Below are 19,448 nucleotides of genomic sequence, written 5' to 3'. Positions count from 1 at the left end.
TCATTTTAAATTTACATGTTTTTAAAAATATTTGTTACAATATTAAATAAATTTACATGATATTATGTTGTAGTTTACGGGTCACTATTAACATAACACACATTTTATTTATTTTTTCAAATGTTAAAATTCTTTTTATTCTCTTTATGTCTGATGAGTCAATTTTTTCTTTGTATAATTATTTAACAATTAAGTAATTCATTTTAGATTTATTTGTATAATGTATTTTTTTTTATTTTAATAACATGAAAAATGTATTTATCTCACGGGTAACTAACAAGACAATATTTATTTTAGTTTAATCAATCATTATTTTAATTCAAGAGACAAAATCTTTATTTTTAAATATTAACTTTTTTCTCCATCTAATAAGTCTAATAAGTATATTTTTCTTCTTCTTTGTGTATGATTATTTAATATAGTTAAATCTATCTGATTATTGTTTATTTGAAAATAAGTAAATAATTTTAAATTTTGCATTTATATCTAAAATTTTACATTTGTATTTCATACTATATAAGTGATATTACATTAAGCCTCATTCATGTATTATCACATTAACAAATATTTTATTTTTATTTTTTTTATTTCATGATTATTATTTGAAGATTCTAAATTACTACATATTTTTTTAGTTGTTTACACAATATCATAATTAAATTACCCATCCTCAAAATATATGTTGTTGGAATTGCAAAGCATTGTGAAATTGACTTTGAAAATATTATTAATAAAACTTTTTTCTAATGGTTAATTTCCATTTTATATATATATAATTTTGTCAAACTTTTTTATTTCACATTTTTTCGTATCATTCAAAAAATACTACACCATAAATAATACACCCGTGCGACAGCACGGGTCTCTGACTAGTTAGAGCTTATAAAATAATTATCAAATGGGTCATGCTAACATGTGTTTTAAGATTAATTTAACTAGTAACAAACCCGTGCATACGCACGGGTTCTGGTCTGATACGCGCATTTGTTTATATAATATAATCATTTTAAATAGAACATTTAAAAAGAAAAAATATTCTGATCAATAATATATTTTTTCGTATATAAAAATATTTAGATGAATAATAATTTTTTCTCTTATATCATTCTTGGATCATAAATATTTGAATCATAAATATCATCTTTCTTATATAAAAATATATGTAGACAAGAATATATTTATTTCCGTATTCAAATATATTTATGTTTAGGTATCATTTACAAAAATATCTGGATCAATAGTAAATTTTCGTATATAAAAATACTTAGATCAATAATAGATTCTTTCCTGTATACCATTTTTTAATTAATTTTTTTTGGATCATAAATACCATTTTTCATATAGAAAAATATTTAAATCAATAATAGATTTTTTCCCGTATACAAATATTATTTATGTTTAGGTATCATTTATAAAAATATCTGGATCAATAGTAAGCTTTCGTATATAAAAATATTTAGATCAATAATAGATTTTTTCCAAGTACAACATTTTTGAATAAAATTTTTTTGGATCATAAATACCATTTTTCGTATATAAAAATATTTAGAACGATAATAAATCTTTTCCGTATATAAATATTATTTTTGTTTAGGTATCATTTATAAAATTATTTGAATGAATAGTAAATTTTCGTATAAAAAATATTTAGATCAACAATAGATTTTTCCCCTCTACCATGTTTGAATCAAAAAAATTTGGATCATAAATATCATTTTTCGTATATAAAAATATTTTGATCAACAATAGATTTTCCCCATTTTCAAATATTATTTATGTTTTGCTATCATTTACAAAAATATCTGTATCAATAGTAAATTTTCGTATATATAAAAATATTTAGATCAATAATAGAATTTTTTCCGTATACCATTTTTTAATTAAATTTTTTTGGATAATAAATACCATTTTTCATATAGAAAAATATTAGATCAATAATAAATTTTCCCGTATAAAAATATTATTTATATTTAGGTATCGTTTACAAAAATATCTGGATCAATAATAAATTTTCTTATGTAAAAAAATATTTAGATCAATAATAGATTTTTCCCCGTATACCATTTTTTAATTAAAAAATTGGATCATAAATACCATTTTTCGTATATAAAATTTATTTTTAATAATATATTTTTTCCGTATACAAATATTATTTATGTTTAGGTATCATTTACATAAATATCTGAATGAATAGTAAAAAAATTTATATAAAAAATTTTTGATCAATAATAAATTTTTTCCCGTATACCATTTTTCATTAAAATTTTTGGATCATAAATACCATTTTTCTTATAAAGAGAAAATGGAGTATAGAGATTATGATAGAAAACTAAAAAGGTGAAGAGAGAGAAAGAATGGTGAAAATAAGTTATAATATAATTGAATAAAATATTAAGATTATAATGGACAATTGTGTGGATTGAGCAAAAAACCAACAATTTTAATAGGTGTAGAAAAAGTAAGAATGGGTAATTTTGTAAAAACCAGAACCACTAATTTTCTTATATTATAGATTTTAAAAAGGTTTTGAATAATTATTTAAAAAATCTTTTAATTTAATTTTAAGTAGCTTCCAGTAAAGTTAATACAAAACAAGTAGCCTCTTAAATCTAAATTTGTAGTTAGTGACCCTACCCGTAGCTTTCACATCTTAAAAAGCGTTGCGTTGAATTGTATGCATAAAAAAATCTAAGAGAGGTGTTAAAGCGTTACAATTAATTCTGTTAAAGAAAATTAAGCAGTTAGTTGATATCAAAAACATTATATCTCTAATCTCTCTCAAATATTTAGGATGTGTCATGCATGATGTGAGTGTCTTTTTTCAAAGGTTGGGGGAGCATATTTGGTTGAGTGGAGGCGCTTGAAGGCAACACGGTGGAGAGGCAATTCCATTATGATGGTGATGTGAAAGCACTAACTAGTTTGCTTACGTACTCAAATGGGAAGGCTGATTATGGCTTCAGTGGGGGAAAACAATGTCCTTTTTCACAATCTTCTTTGATTTTGACCAATTGCACCTCACTTTCTCAAGCCTCCATTAAGTTTTTTCGGCCTTAATGGCTGGATTCATCGGAGAACTCAACTTGAGCCACTCCTTTGCACTTGCTTGCTACCACTAAAAAGATGGACCAGAAAATCAAACTATCATTGACTTGTGTCCATTTAAAATTTTAACACTAAGATTGGAATAAAAAACTACTAGTAAACTATAACAAAGAAAGCGTGGTGATTGAAGAGTGAGGTTGTTAAGGTGTAGACAGATTCATCACATCACTAGTACTACTACTAGTACTCGAGATGTTTTCACTTTCGTTGTATATTTGGGTGGATCTGAATTTATTTATTTGCGTTTAAAGTATTTATAAGATAAGTGTATTGTACAGACCATATATTCAAAAGGAAATTACGATTGGATGGGTAGAAAGAATTTAGGTTTGATGCATGGGCGGAGTCGAGGCCCAGTTAGTCCGGGCAGTCGTCCGGGCTCAACCCCTATTTTCTTTGAATTTCCCCCAATTTAATAGGCGATTTTTAGACAACATCAATGACAAAATTAGTAAAAATAGGGTGTGAAAATTAAAACAGATGAATAATCAACGGTGTAAAATTTTTGCGCAGGCTGCGTAAAATTCTTGACTCCGCCACTGATTTGATGCATATGAGAACGCCAAGTTATATAAGGAGAGAACAAAAAGATGATTTGACAAACGAACTATAAAAAGATAATTCAAAGAAGGAGAGCTAGTCATGCTATTCAATTTTACGTTGAAGTTGTTTCTTAGAAAGCTCTGTTCTAAATAGTATGGACTACAGCTGTCAAAATGGGTTAGCTCATATGGGTTGGTGTGTCAGACCTGAAAAATCAGAGGGCTTGTACTATAAAATTAGAGGTCATATTTTTTCAGGTTCTTTTTTATCTCGGTCGTAAAAAGCCCGCTAGTCATTAGAGATGACCGGTATGGACCGTGGGTAGCCCGTTAGACTCGTAAAGCTATAAATTTAAAAAAAAATTATATTAATACTTAGTGTTAAATATACAACACCCCCTGCAATATAGACAAGATTCAGAGTATTATTTTATACAATTTAGACATGTAATACATTTAAAAACACATTATATTATTTATAAAAGATAGTATAGTATTTTTTTTAATAAAAAAAGGTGAATGTATTAATTCAAAAATATCAATGAGTACAAGATGATCGCTAGGATCCAACCCACCAAACATACTAAAAACAAAAAAAATAGAGCTCAAAATCTAAAGTAGCAACTTAGCTACATGCTTTTCAGCTTATTTGTATACCAGCCCCTATAAACCATATTCTTTAATATCAACAACTATATCCTTATGCACGGTATGACTAAAAGTAACCTCGTTTCTATGATTCCAAAATCCATACAAAATTTCCGTGAATGCCAATTGAGAAGACTTGCTTTCTAACCCTTTGCTCTAATGTAGTGGATAATCCATTCTAATTCCTCAACCCAAGGTCTATGAATGTGATCTACATTTAGCCTGTAAAGAATTTGTACCCAAGTATGATTCATTATATTGCATTCGAAGAAGGGATGTTCAAGAGATTTGTTTGCAGCTTTACAAAGGCTACAAATAGTCTCTTGGATAAAACTGAACTAGTATAGTCTATCTTTAGTTGGCAAGCGACTATGACACATCAACCATAAGTTCAAAACTGCTATTGGTCTTGCATGATTCAAAGTCATCAGATGCCTCCAAGACACTGAACCATTATCATTGATTAATAACCTATATAGACCTTTCATCGAGATTTTATCTTGCTGCAACATTTTTTCCCAATCCTGTTGGTGAAGGGTGACAGTTACTCTATGTACTTAAAAATATATCATGTTTAAAATAATATAATTTTTAATTATATTTATAATAATTATTATGAGATTTTTATTTTTTATAAAAAAAATTTTGTTTAGGGTCGAGTAGTTTGAAGTCCATCTAGGGTCAGGCTCGGGTAGAAATTTCGAGTCCATATTACAACAGGTTTTTTAGACCCACCCTAAAATGCCCGAAGTCCGCCAGGGTTGGTCCGTTTAGGACCGGGTAACTCATTTTGACAGTTCTAGTTTGGACCCTTTCATGTAAAGAGCATAATGCCATCAAGAGTTCTTGAGGTATGAAGTGAATCCACCGAATCATTCATGGTGAACATGCAGAGGCTCGAACACTGTGTGACTGGAGAAGAGGTGGAAAAGGGAGCTAGCTTCACTCTAAAGGAGCCCCCTCGAAAATAAAAAATAAAAATTGAAAAGTCCAGGTTAATGACTTTAAACAAAGTGTTGCATGGGAGGCAACCCACAGATTTTTAATCTAATGATTTCTTTTGTTCTTGTTAGTTTGATTTTGTAGGAAAATAATGAGATTTGTCATGTCGTAGAAAAGGTGCCTTTTAGAAGGATATTCATGAAAAACTTTGGAAGATTTTAGCAAAAGTAAAAAAATACATAAAAATACCATGACCAAAAGCGCATAAATCAACCAATTTTTGCATGAGACAGTGAAAATGACACGCAGATCGTCATGGAGCTAACAATTATATTCTCTCTAAGGAAAAAATAATAAAAAAATAAGAAGAGGAACTGACTGGTAGGTCGTATTCATCATAACAATTAAAATTTTCCCGGATGATGTATGTCCTCAGCCATGACCACCATCACAATCCACCATCCCAAAGCCTTTCCCTTTAAGCGTTAACGAGTTGCTTGTCATCAGTGTTGACGACCGTCAACAACGATTTGACATGTCTTTTGACGTCTCGAATCTGCAAAACCCCGCCAGGTCTTCCCCTTTTTGCTAGTAAAAACTATTGAGAATTCACTTTAAAACCTTCAAAAATTTGATTTTATCTCCTCTCTCTTCACTTCCTGCAAAAAATACCATTCTCACTTCATCTTCTCCCACACTTAAAACACATTCTCAACCAAAGCCCCTCTCAAACACAAAAATCCTTTTCTCATAATTTGAAGAATTCTTCCACGAAGAATCCAAAGAAGAAATTCATCTGGAATGGGGAATAGGCAGAGAAGACATGTTGCTTCATCAGAACACCCAATTGGCATTATTTTCAGCAATGAAGATTAGAGGGTGTGGTTTAATGAGTTATTACAGAGGTGAATTACACCAAATAGCTATATCAATGAAACTTGCTTGGAAATCTTAAGATTGATGTTCGATGTTCAATGGATGTTTGATAAACTCGGTTGGAGGCATTTTTTGTCTCAAATATCACACTTTTGAAAGAATTACTCTTGAATTTTTTAGTTTGATTTAAAGTTGAATTAGGAAAAAGACTAAGAGATCACTTTGGAGCGGTCTCTTTTAAACTATTTAATCAAGATATGAGTTTAACTTTGTTGAAATAGGAAATATGTTTTAATTAAATGTGATTGGTAGGGAAAAGGCCCCTGTGGGTGGTATAAATGCCTTTGATTTTGACAGGTTTTGGAAGCGTTTAACAGGGGAAAAAAGGGCTACTAACATGGCGGGTAAAAATTCCTCTTGCATCCACAACTCCGTTATTAGGTGAGTTCAAAAAATTATCACACACTGTGTTTAGTAGAGGTGATAGTAGTAATACCAATTTAAAAGAGCTTTAGTTAATATAGTGCATCTTCAAATTGAAAATGTTCATACCGCGAGCTTCATGATCGCGCACATAGAAAAGGTAGTTGATGCAAAGAAGGGAGACATTATGGTGGGTGGTTTTATTACCTTCATAGCTAAAGCCCTAAGGTACAAAGAAATGATTAGACAACTAAAGCCTATTGTAGGAAAAAGGTTAAACATGGTTGCATGTCTTGCACAAAACTTAATTACGAAAATAAGCCTAAATTAGAAAAAGAAGTCATCTAAAACATGGTGTTTCTAAACCCGACAATCACCAACGTTCAAGATCAAGATAATAGGTTGTATGGAGTGAATTCATGTCCACTCCAACTCTAAGGATGCCAGTGACACTAAGATGGACCGGAGATAGCGAGTCTCTCCGTCTAGTCCACAACCACTTCTACCTCACTCCCAATGTAGTAAATGAACACTTTTAAGGTAATAAAGACATTCATTAGGATAACATCATTTACGAGTTGAATGCTTTAAGAGCCGAAGTGGAAGATTTGAGAGAAGCTCAACCAGCTCACAATGATCAAGAAACTGAACATGAAACTAGACACTGACTGCAACATATGATGATCCAAAGAATGTTATCCTGGCATGTTCAACAAGGCCATTTCTATCCTCCTGGTTTCCAAAGTGATGCAAGAATGATGACACTATGTCATTGTATGTATTCTTCTTAAAAAATGAAGAGAAATAAGTCAAAGATGACCAAATTTGAAGAATAATAGTCAAAGAATAATGCAAAAATAGCCAAGTATGAAGAAATAAGGACTTAGAGAAATTTGACTGAATAAGGAGCAAAAAGCGAGAAGATACTGGAATAATTAGGTGCATCATCGTGCGCGTGAAAGAGAAAGTAAAAAGATGCATCACGTACGTGAAAGTGCAGAAAAAGTGGCATCATGTGCGATGAGCCCTTTTCTGGGGAAATTCTAATGTGTTATGGTACGATTAGAAGGCCATAAAGGGGAATTTTGGCATCATTTCAAGGATTCTGCAATTGGAGACTGCAAGTAGGGTTGACAATGAAACGAACCAACTCGAAAACAGTTTGGAACTCGACTTGATAATTAAATAATTGAACTAGATTCATGAACCAAATGAGTTGAATATGAGATAAAAACTAAGTTCGTTAACTAAATAAGCAGAACTTGAACTATACATAATTCGACTTGTTAGGTTCATAAGTCAACTTGATTATGTGTGAGTTGAATTATATTATTTTTAAAAGTAAGTTTAAAGATTTTTCCCAAATCTCAGCCTTATCATTTCTTTTAATCTAATGATTTTAATTGATAGTTTATATTCTCAAGTGAGCAAAATATTTTTAAAAATAATTATACAAAATCAATGTCGTATAATTTTCAATCTTATAACTTTATTTTATTTTATATTTTTTATTTAAAAAAATATATATTTAAAATGTCACATATATAAAAAGAATAGACTTTAAAAAATAACTTCTAAATCCGTAAAGCAAACGAGTTGAGCCTAACAAGTTGAATAAAGTTGTTCGTGAACTTTTAACGAGTCGAGTCTGAGCTGGAAAAAAAGTCAGTGACAACTTGAATCGATATTTGAGCTGAATTAATTCTTAACGAGTCAAGCTGAGTTGAGGCAAGTTTGACTCGACTCATTTCAAGCCCCAACCGCAAGTGACAATTTACTACACCAGATGTGAGTTTTAGAGCGCATTCGAAGCCATTGAAGGCCATGTCTTCAAGGATTTCTTATGCAATCTTCTTCTTGTTATTTGGTAATGTAATTTTATTAGAATGAGTAGGTAAATGCTTTTAGGTTAGGTTTTGTCTAATGAACTTATTTCGAACTTGTTGGGATATATGTTTAATTTGATGTTGCATGATTAATCTTAGTTATATTTCTATTTAATTGCTTCTTTTACATAAAACGCATTATTTGAGAAACTATGTTAATGTGATCATGGACGTATAGGGAATACTGATTCTTAGCATATGCGTTTGAACTAGGGAAATTATTGTACTTATGTTGATTGAATAGGGATAAGAAACCTTTAGTGGTGGCATTAGAATTAACGCATTATATCATCACCTGATTTCACTTACGCCGGTTGAATAGAAATATGAGACCTTTAGTATAAATTAGTGAGCTATACACCAAGGGATTTAGTATAGTGGTTATGTTAATTCTCCGTGGAAATATAACAAAGTTTTATTCATGTAACACATTAGACATCAACAAGGGAGAAATAAGTGATTATAGGCAAAACCTGACCGTTTTCTCATATTTGCCGAAACAACTTTATTTTCTCGCAAATTAAACTCGAACCCCCCATTATTACTTTCTAAACATTGCACAATTTATATGGTTAAATAGCAATCCATATGGGTACAATCTTATTTATTACTTTGATAATATCAATACACTTGCCGAGAAGTCATCAAGTTTTTGACTCCGTTGTCGGAACGATTGATAGTTTCAACAAGGTAATTAGGTCTCTCTAATTTTTGTTTTCATTTGTAAATATTTTATTTGTGTTTCTTCTTGTTTTTTCTTTTCTATTCTTTCTCTTTTAGTTTTATTCTTGTTTAACTTTTTTTATCTAGAACAATGCTACTAAGGTATTTTTTTTGTATATGAGGTCAAGTCAATCATGCAATATGGAGTTTATGCTAACCTAACAAGGTTTGAAGCTTACAAAAAACAACTTGCAGCTAAAACTCTAATTCTAGGAAATGCAAGAAATTATTCAAAGCTAGAAATTTACATTAACACTAATCATTCATAGGAGGAGGATTTTCATCATCTTAACTTGCATAAACCTTTACTCAGTTCATAAAGATCACTCAACTCAATTTTCAGAAAATCAACAGGCATCGAGAAACCTTACAAAAGGAGATGGAAACATCCTTCAAGAACTTAGAGATTCAACTTGGTCAAGTATCCAACCAATTAGCATTAAAACTGAGATATAGTAAGGATTCTGATGAAAATATTGTAGATAGTCCTATGGATAAGGAAATTGAAAGAGAATTCAAACCGGAATGTGAGGTAGTCGATGAAGGAGGAGTTGAAAAAGATACATAAGAATAAAAATACACACCATCTGATAAAGGAATAAAAGCAAGAATAGAACAAGAAAAGGTGAAAAAGATATGTGGAAAAAGAGCAAGAATACAAGATGGAGATTGTATAGTTATGGGTGAAGCTTCCATAATTAGTTTAGACTTAGACATCCAACAACAATATCTTCAACAAAAGAATACCCATACTCCTAGCAACAAGGCTCATAAGAGAGAAGAAATAGATGAAGTATTTAATGAGATTTATGCCTTGTTCGATACTATCAAGCTGAAAAGAAGATGGAAGAAAACCCTTCAATTCCTTAAAATAATAAAATTCCTAACAAACAAAAGGAAGATGAAGGATAATGTATTTTTTGTGTCATATATGTCGCCCTAACAAAAAGTTAAAAGGTCAAGCTTAGGACCTTAAAGAATCGCTTAATGGGAGGCAACCCATCAGATAAGTTTATTTCATTTGCAATTTTAAATTTCATGTTATTTTAATTATTCGTTTTTTTATTTTGTAGCATGTCGTATTAAAGAGCAATAAGCCAAAGACGAGAAAAAGGGATTGAAAGAAGAAAGAGAGATTAAAAAATCTCTATAATCCTAATTTTTTTCTAATCTCTTTGCACTTTCGAGCGTTGTTGTTGTTTCAGGAAATGGGTCCAAAGAGTAGCCATTCCTCTTATGCAACATCATCAATCAGACAAGGGCAAAATGGACCAAATGGAGCCAAGACTTCAACAACATCATGCAAAACGTGCAAGACTTTTTCCGCTCCAATGACATTTTAATTTGGAGTTTTCTGAATTTTTAGCATTTTCCGCAATTCCTTTTTACGCCCAACAAGTCAATCTAGAGTAGTAGCTACAATAATCGGTCCCCCGTTATACAATTAAGTGGATGTTGGTCTTTAATAAACAAGTTTGTTGTTGTTGTTATTGTTGTGTCTTTCAGATTAAAAAAATTGCAACTTTGGCAATGAACAAATGAATCAAGAGAATCATCAAAAACTCCAACAGTTTGGTTTCAACACCATTTTTAGCCTTTGGATAAAAAAACATCCTTCATTTGACTTCCCTTTCCATTTCCATCAATGATGCCCTTTTTGATTTTTCAAGTGTTCAAGGGGTGTTCGCCAAGGCGACCCTTTATCACATCTTCTTTTTTGTTTAGCAGAAGAAGTTCTTAGTCAAAGTATTGCAAAATTGGTGTCCTCTAGTAACGTTTACTTGATTTCTAGCCCGGGAAAGGCCACAGTCCCTTCTCACTCTCTTTACTCAGACGACATTTTCATCTTCTACAAAGGTTCTACCTCCAACATCAAAGCTGTTACCTCCATTTTCAACTCTTATTCCTTAGCTTCGGGCAAGTTATCAACAGTGACAAATCTTTTATCCATTTTGGTGTTATGCCTTCTTCCATAGTTAAATATTTTGTCCTTGCTAACGGGTTTCAAAATAGGTATTTTGCCCTTTACGTATCCAGGAGTTCCTGTTTTTAAGGGTCAGTCAAAGTCCAATTATCTTTAACCAATTGTTGATATATTCCTTTGTAAGCTTGCTTCTTGGAAAAGTTCTATAATGTCGCTTGCTGGTAGGGTCGAGCTTGTTAAATATGCGTTACATGGCAATCTCAGTCACTATATGTCTATCTCACGGCCTTTGGAGCTTCTAAGGGGCCTGGAACATGCATCTCGTAATTTCATTTGGAGCGGTCAAATTTAGGAGAAAGTTGGCTACCGTTGCTTGGAAAAACAGTTGTAAGCCCTTTTCGGAAGGCAATTTCAGTCTTTGCTCCTTAGCTAGTCTCAATGAAGCCTCGAAATCATTGTTTTGTTGGGATCTTGTTAACTTCAATGAGTCTTGGGTTGTTCTGCTTAGAAGCCATGTTTTTCATAAATCCAAGGTTATCAATCATCACATTTTCTCTTCTATTTAGACTAGCGTCAAGGTTGAATTTTCTACAGTTAAAAGCAATTCCTCTTGGTTGTTTGGTAATGATAAATATATCAATTTATGGTCCGACGTTTGGTGCGGCCCCCTTTGAAGCATGCTATGCGAGACTATATATTTGATGGAAATCTTACTATAAGTAACTGTTGTGAAAAACGATACCAATAACAAAGTATAATAGGGAATTAGGGAAGAGAATAAGAACACAAGAATTGGTTATAACTGCTATTCTTTTACTTTCTCTTAAAACAAGATTACAAGCTTACAAGAATAACAAATAACCTCTCTCACCCTAAATTAGGATTTGCAGCTTAGCAATGATGAGAGACTAGTATGCTATCTATAATAAAACCTAACATACTAACTAATGGGCTTTTTCAGCAAGGCCCATTACACAAGCCAACTTAATAAACAAGCTAACTTAACAAATTAGGGTTTAAACACTAAAACCTAATTTAACATGCTAACAACCCTAGCATCTTCGACATCTGCATGCTAGACCCATCTTCGACTACAGCATGCACACTTCGACATCAGCATATAATCAATCCTTCGACTTCATGCTTAACTCTGTCGAACTGTCGAACTAAGAAGCTACCCTTCGACAATACTAGAGTTCGATCCAATATCTCACAAATCTCCACCTTGGACCTAACTCTACAACGTCAAGGAACAGACTAGCTTTCTTCATGCAGCTTTATCAACTGCATACAGTGGAAAAACTTGCAACTCGGCAATGTCTTGGTGATCATATCAGCAGCATTGTCTTCAGTCGAAACCTTCAGCACTTGGACTTCTCCACGCTCGATTACTCCTCTGACGAAATGCAGCCTCACATCAATGTGCTTAGTTCGCTCATGATAGGCTGAATTCTTCAACAGGTGTATTGCACTTTGACTATCACATTTAACAGTGATACCTCGACCTTGAAGTTTTAGCTCCTTCGCAAAACCTTCAAGCCACAATGCTTCTTTCACAGCTTCAGTTAGGGCAATATACTCTGCTTCAGTGGTTGATAGAGCAACAACCTTCTGAAGTGTTGCTTTCCAACTGATTGTAGTGCCAAACATAGTGAAAACATATCCAGAAATAGATTTTCTGGAATCCATACAACCTGCATAATCAGAGTCGACATATCCTTCTATTACTGCTTTACTATCTTCACCCAAGGCTCCACCATAAATTAGGACTCTATTTAGAGACCCATTTATGTACCTTAAAATCCACTTCAATGCTTGCCAGTGAGCCTTTCCATGATTCGCCATGTACCTGCTTACAAGACTTACTGCGTATGCTATGTCGGGTCTAGTACAGACCATAGCATACATCAAAGAACCAACTATATTAGCATACGGAATGCTATTCATATAGGCTCTTTCGACATCAGTACTGGGACACTGATCAATACTCAGCTTGAATTGAGGGTTTGTTGGAGTCACAACTGGCTTCGAATTCGACATACCAAACTTTTCAAGAATCTTCCGTAGATATGCCTCTTGAGATAGACATAACTTCGACTTCTTTCTATCTCTTCGAATGTCAATTCCAAGAATCCTGGAAGCAGCTCCCAGATCCTTCATATCGAACTCCTTATTGAGTTCAGCCTTCACCCTCGTCACATCTTCAACATTGTTGCTTGCTATGAGAATATCATCCACATAAAGCAACAAAATAACAAATGAATTCCCAGATCGAAATCTGAAGTAAACGCAGTGGTCGAACTGACTTCTAATGAAACTTATGCGTGTCATGAACTTGTCGAATCTCCTATTCCACTGTCGAGGAGATTGTTTCAGCCCATACAAAGATCTCTTTAACTCGCACACATAATCTTCCTTCCCCTTTTCGACATACCCTTCAGGTTGCCTCATCAGGATCGTTTCATCTAAATCACCATACAAGAACGCAGTCTTCACATCCATTTGTTCCAGTTCAAGATCGAACTGTGCCACCATGGCAAGCAACATTCGAATGGACCTATGCTTCACAACAGGAGAAAACACATCATTGAAGTCGACACCTTCTTTCTGAGTGAAACCCCTTGCAACTAACCTTGCCTTGTATCTTTTTTTGATCAGTTCCCAGGTATGATTATCATGAAGAGATTTTATCTCATCATCCATGGCCTTCAGCCATTCAGTCTTATTTCGACTCCTCATAACTTCCTTATAGTCTCTAGGTTCTTCGTCTAGAACCTCACTTGCAGAGATTAAGGCATAGGCTATAAGATCTGCATATCCAAGTCTTTGAGGTGGCTTGATGACTCTTCTCGACCTATCTCTCGACAATAGGTAGTCATCGTCAGTTTCCTCAACTTCAGCATCTTCTGCTTCTTCTTCGACTTCATCTGGGATATGCAATTCAGCATCAACATGCTCCACCTCAACAGGAATCTCTACCTGTTCCAGCTCTTCGTCCGATGTTTCTGTACTTCGACCAACATCATCAGTTTTCTTAAAAGCCATTTCAGCTTCATTGAAAACTACATCTCGACTGGTGATACACCTCCTGTGACCTGGCTCTAGGCACCATAGCCTATAAGCTTTGACTCCTTCAGGGTATCCCATGAACATGCATTTCAGAGCTCTAGGTTCGACCTTGTCTTGCCTAATGTGAGCATAGGCTACGCAACCAAATACTCTCAGTTTGTCGAGATCTGGTGGATGTCCCGACCAAACTTCTTCAGGTGTCTTCATATCTAACGCTGTCGAAGGACATCTGTTTATCAGATATGTTGCTGTCGAAACAGCCTCAGCCCAGAACACCTTTGTTAACCCCGCACTAGTCAACATGCATCTGACTCTCTCCAAAATAGTTCGATTAAACCTTTCAGCCTAACCATTTTGCTGTGGAGTACCTGCAGTAGTTCTATGCCTTGCAATACCAGAGGCAGCACAAAAACTGTCGAATGCCTCATTGCAAAATTCAAGGCCATTGTCGGTTCTAAACCTCTTGACCTTTCTGCCAGTCTGATTTTCAACCAGAGTCTTCCAACTTTTGAAATTCTCAAAAGTTTCATCCTTAGTCTTCTGGATGAATACCCATAATTTTCTGGAATAATCATCTACTATGGATAGAAAATACCTTGCTCCTGAATGTGATGGACACCTTGCAGGCCCCCAAAGATCAGCATGGATGTAATCAAGGGATCCATGTGTTCTTTGTTTGCCTTTGTTGAACTTCACTCTGCAAGATTTTCCAAGTACACAGGGTTCACAAAACTTCAGCTTTTCGACTTTGTCTCCACCAAGCAGATTTTGTTTCCCTAATTCGACCAGACCCCTTTCACTGACATGGCCCAATCTCATGTGCCAAATTTCTGTTTTCGACAAAGGTTTCGTGGATGCAACATTTGTCGAACCACTTACAACTTCAGCCTCAAGGGTATACAAGCCTTGTTTCTTCACGCCTCTCAAGACTTCCTTCGAACCCTTCATGTGTAACACCCCATTTCTACCCGGCAAATATATATAAATCAGAGTTTTTCAAAATTTCTCAATAAACAAATGAGGCGTCACATAATCAAAACAAAACAAATCACCTCGTCGCATAAAGCGGATACATAGCACCTTTGAAATAGAATAACTTATTTTATTAAAACACAGCGGAATCACTTAAGAATGTATTCAATAAAATATCTTCAGTTAACTTAACATTTTGTCCAACCAAAATTAAACAATTAGATAGCAACATCAATAATAGTATAAATCATTCCCCCCAGAGTGCTACGTATCAGAGCAACAACCGACTCGAGTAACGGCAACTAAATCTTCATACTTGAATACCTGCACGTTGCCAATATAAAGGCAACGGCGAAACAAGAAAAAAAAGGTGAGATATCAAATCATATAAGTGGGCATATGATAAATTGCATGCTAGGATTCAGACATATAAAATCATCACATCACATGTATCAATAGCTACTATACACACCATACTTCTACAGTTCATTAATCTCACATACTTTTCATCACACAACAAGTCATAATCATGTAAATAGTATCATCTAATAAATTTCACATATTCAAGTAAGCACAAAATTCAATAGTATAATACTCAAAAGATTCAATACTATTATCCCAAATATATACACAATCCATCATTATCACATATTCACACGTTTAACCAATTATATATCAAAACATCACCCATTTCAACTATCACATCTAATGTACACATGACAATCACATAACTGCATATATTCAAACATCACTTAACCTCAATGTGACTCAATGCAAGACATGTGACTCTATGCATGTGGTACCCAATGTGGACCCAAAGTTCCACCGCTTCCGATTCATATAGAATCTAGCCACGCTTCAGATCCGGACAAGATCAAAGCCACCAAATGTAAACATATAGTTTACCGCTTTCCGATTCACTCTAGAATCCAAGCCTCGCTTATGTTTCAAAGCAAACCACCTTTGTTTCAAGGCATCCATGATATGAATGTATGTACAATATTAATCAAACATATGCAATTAAGATCATCTCTACCATCTTAATATTTAGCATATCACAATAATTCAACTCGATGAATTATCCACCAATTGTACACAACACTCATAACACATACATATCATTCACGTATAAAAGGTCAATTAATCAATTACGATTCACAAAATCCAATTAACACTAGTAACCATACTATCTCATATTAATTCTCATTTTGCCAATGATATATGAACATACACATTTAAAATCAAGCAATTAACATTAAAATTAATGCTATCCAACTACCCACAGAGAATCAATATCAAAACAACATCATTGACATAATAATATATATTTCTCAACATACATATCCAAGTCAAAACACAATTACGGGTAAATTCTCAAAATATCGTAATTTACCGACAAACCAAATAGTTGATCTAATTCCAAATTGTATTCTAATCAATTAAACACATTGAAATTGATTCAACTATTAATTTAATCAACCAATTAATAATCACACTATATTAATTTAATTAACTTCTATTTCTACTCCATTTCTAATTTCTAGCATTCTATTGTTCAAGACCATTTTTTTATTGAAAAGAATATCGCGCTAGCTTTCTAACGCCTCGAACGGAGACTCAAACAGAGTTACGGTTCAAAAGATATGAACTGTTAAAGTTCCAATAAAAAAACAAACACCGACGTTATACACTGACAACTCTAAACATGTCAGAATGACTCAAAACAAATAAAAATATGACTTTTAATAATTCAAAACAACTCTGACAACTTATTGTCGACTCTAACAACTCTATTGACAACTCTATTGACAATTCTATTAAATTATTATAATTTATTTATAAAGAATATTTAAACCAAACACAATTTCAGTCGATTCGTAAAATATCACAATTTCAACAAAATAACACTACCATGTTAATCTACTAATTAAACTTAGCTACCACGTAAATTTTCATCAAATTCCAGACAACTAAATATACCGCTTAATTCGGTTATTTTGATCAAACGGGACTGTTTTGTATTTCATTATGTTCCATAACTGTTGCTAGCGTTACATAATTGTTAACCTGCTCTTTCCAATTATTTATCTTTATTTATCTTTCCATTATTATAGTTCATCTTCCTATGTACCATACAATACATATTATGTCTTAAGTAAATAAACATGGAAGAAACAGGGTACACATAGAAGCAGCCAGCAAACGAAATATACTATAACTTAAATGGGGTCCCATCACACTTAAATGGGGTCCCATCACACAGTAACTAGCATATGGGTTCTTCAAATAACATTAAGAAACATGAACCAAATATTAGAACAACTGGAAACAACATGAAACGAAAATGAAAACAAAATCTCATCACACAGTAACTAGCATATGGAACGAAAATATCCTGGGGTGCTTCATACTCTCGAACGGCATACGCTCTAGCAATTTCTATTTCGTTTTCCCCCATTTCTGTTACGCATACCATTGCATTATTATTTTCAAATTCAATTTTGTATGAACAACAACAATCAACACAAGATATTGCAATGAATCTAAATCCCTAAATCCCCAACATACAAAGTTTCATAAGCCCCATTATAGGAAGAGAACCCCACCCTTACCTTATCAATTGAAACAACTCAATGGGTCTCTATTTGCATCTTCAATTTGGCACCATGGATGAAAATTTCTAAGCTCCTTCTTCTTCTTCATAGTCTTGCCTCTTTCTCCTCTATTCTTGTTTCTTCATTATGACAACTCCCCCTTCCCAAAATCTCTAAAACCCTAATAAAAAAAATCAATTGGGCTTAGTGTTTAAATCCTCTCTTTATTTAATATCCTCCAAAATCAATTTAGGCCCAATAAGAGATATAACTCAAATAATTAATTATATCACTTATAATAATAATTCCTTCAATATAATAATTCCGACTTATAAATAATATTATTCTTAATACTATTTTCCGACTATCCGACTTCAATTTATATAATTCCAAATACGCCCTTAAATAACACTGACAATCCAAATTCGACTAAATCAAATATTCAAATCCTTCAATAATTTAATTAACCAATTTAATTAAATTTTGGGGTGTTACATCATGACTCTTAGGATACTTTTCTCTCCTTGGAAAACATATCCTTTCTTGTCGAATTCACCAAGAGAAAGCAGATTTCTCTTCAAATCAGGAACATACCTGACTTCAGTCAACAACCTTATTGACTCATCATGGAGCTTGAATCTCACAGATCCAACACCTGCAATCTTGCAAGCCTTGTTGTTTCCCAGCAATACTGATCCACCATCTTGATCACATAATTCCTCGAACAAGTCTTTGTTTGGAGTCATGTGCCAAGTGCAACCTGAATCCATAATCCACTCCTTCTTAGAGTCACTGCTTGAAACCACAAGAACATCAGATGATTCGAAATCATCTTGAACAATGGCAGCGTTGCCATTATCCTTACCTCCATGATATTTCAAGCGTTCAGGGCACACCTTTCTTGTGTGACCCTCCTTTTTACAATGGTAGCATCGAATGCCAGATGCTTCGCCACTGTAAGTCTTCGACTGGCTTTTGCCTTTCTTCTTGTCGAACTTACCATCCTTTCGTAAGAGTTTTCCTTTAACGGCCAAACCTTCGCCAACAGTACAGTCGAAGGTTTATGCTCCTTTCGTTCATTCAAGTCCTTAGAGTACAAGGCTGATTGAACTTCTTCAAACGTCAGGGACTCCTGTAACACCCTGGATTTCCGCTTACCCCGCAGGGCTTCCGGCCTACCAAGCATGTCACCAGCTTAATCAATAATCCCCCCTAGATCCGCTTATCGGCTGCCCAGGAAATATTGTTTTTGCCTCCCGCAGGAATCGAACCATGTACCTAGGGGTTAAGTACATATTCATAGCAATTCCTGCTACCAATTGAGCTACTAGCTCAATTGGTAGCTAGCTCAAGTGGTAGCAGGAATTGCTATGAATATGTACTTAACCCCTAGGTACATGGTTCGATTCCTGCGGGAGGCAAAAACAATATTTCCTGGGCAGCCGATAAGCGGATCTAGGGGGGATTATTGATTAAGCCGGTGACATGCTTGGTAGGCCGGAAGCCCTGCGGGGTAAGCGGAAATCCAGGGTGTTACATTAAAAGGCGCCTTTTTAATGTAACACCCCGATATCCGCTGCACGCATCAACCGTGTCGGCCAACCGAGCATGTTACCGGCTTAATCAATAATCCCCCCTAGGTCCGCTTATCGGCTGCCTAGGAAATATTGTTTTTGCCTCCCGCAGGAATCGAACCATGTACCTAGGGGTTAAGTACATATTCATAGCAATTCCTGCTACCAAT

The sequence above is a fragment of the Vicia villosa genome, linkage group LG5, assembly GCF_029867415.1.
Source record: "Vicia villosa cultivar HV-30 ecotype Madison, WI linkage group LG5, Vvil1.0, whole genome shotgun sequence".
NCBI lineage: Eukaryota > Viridiplantae > Streptophyta > Magnoliopsida > Fabales > Fabaceae > Vicia > Vicia villosa.
Note: the sequence above shows the minus strand (reverse complement) of the source record.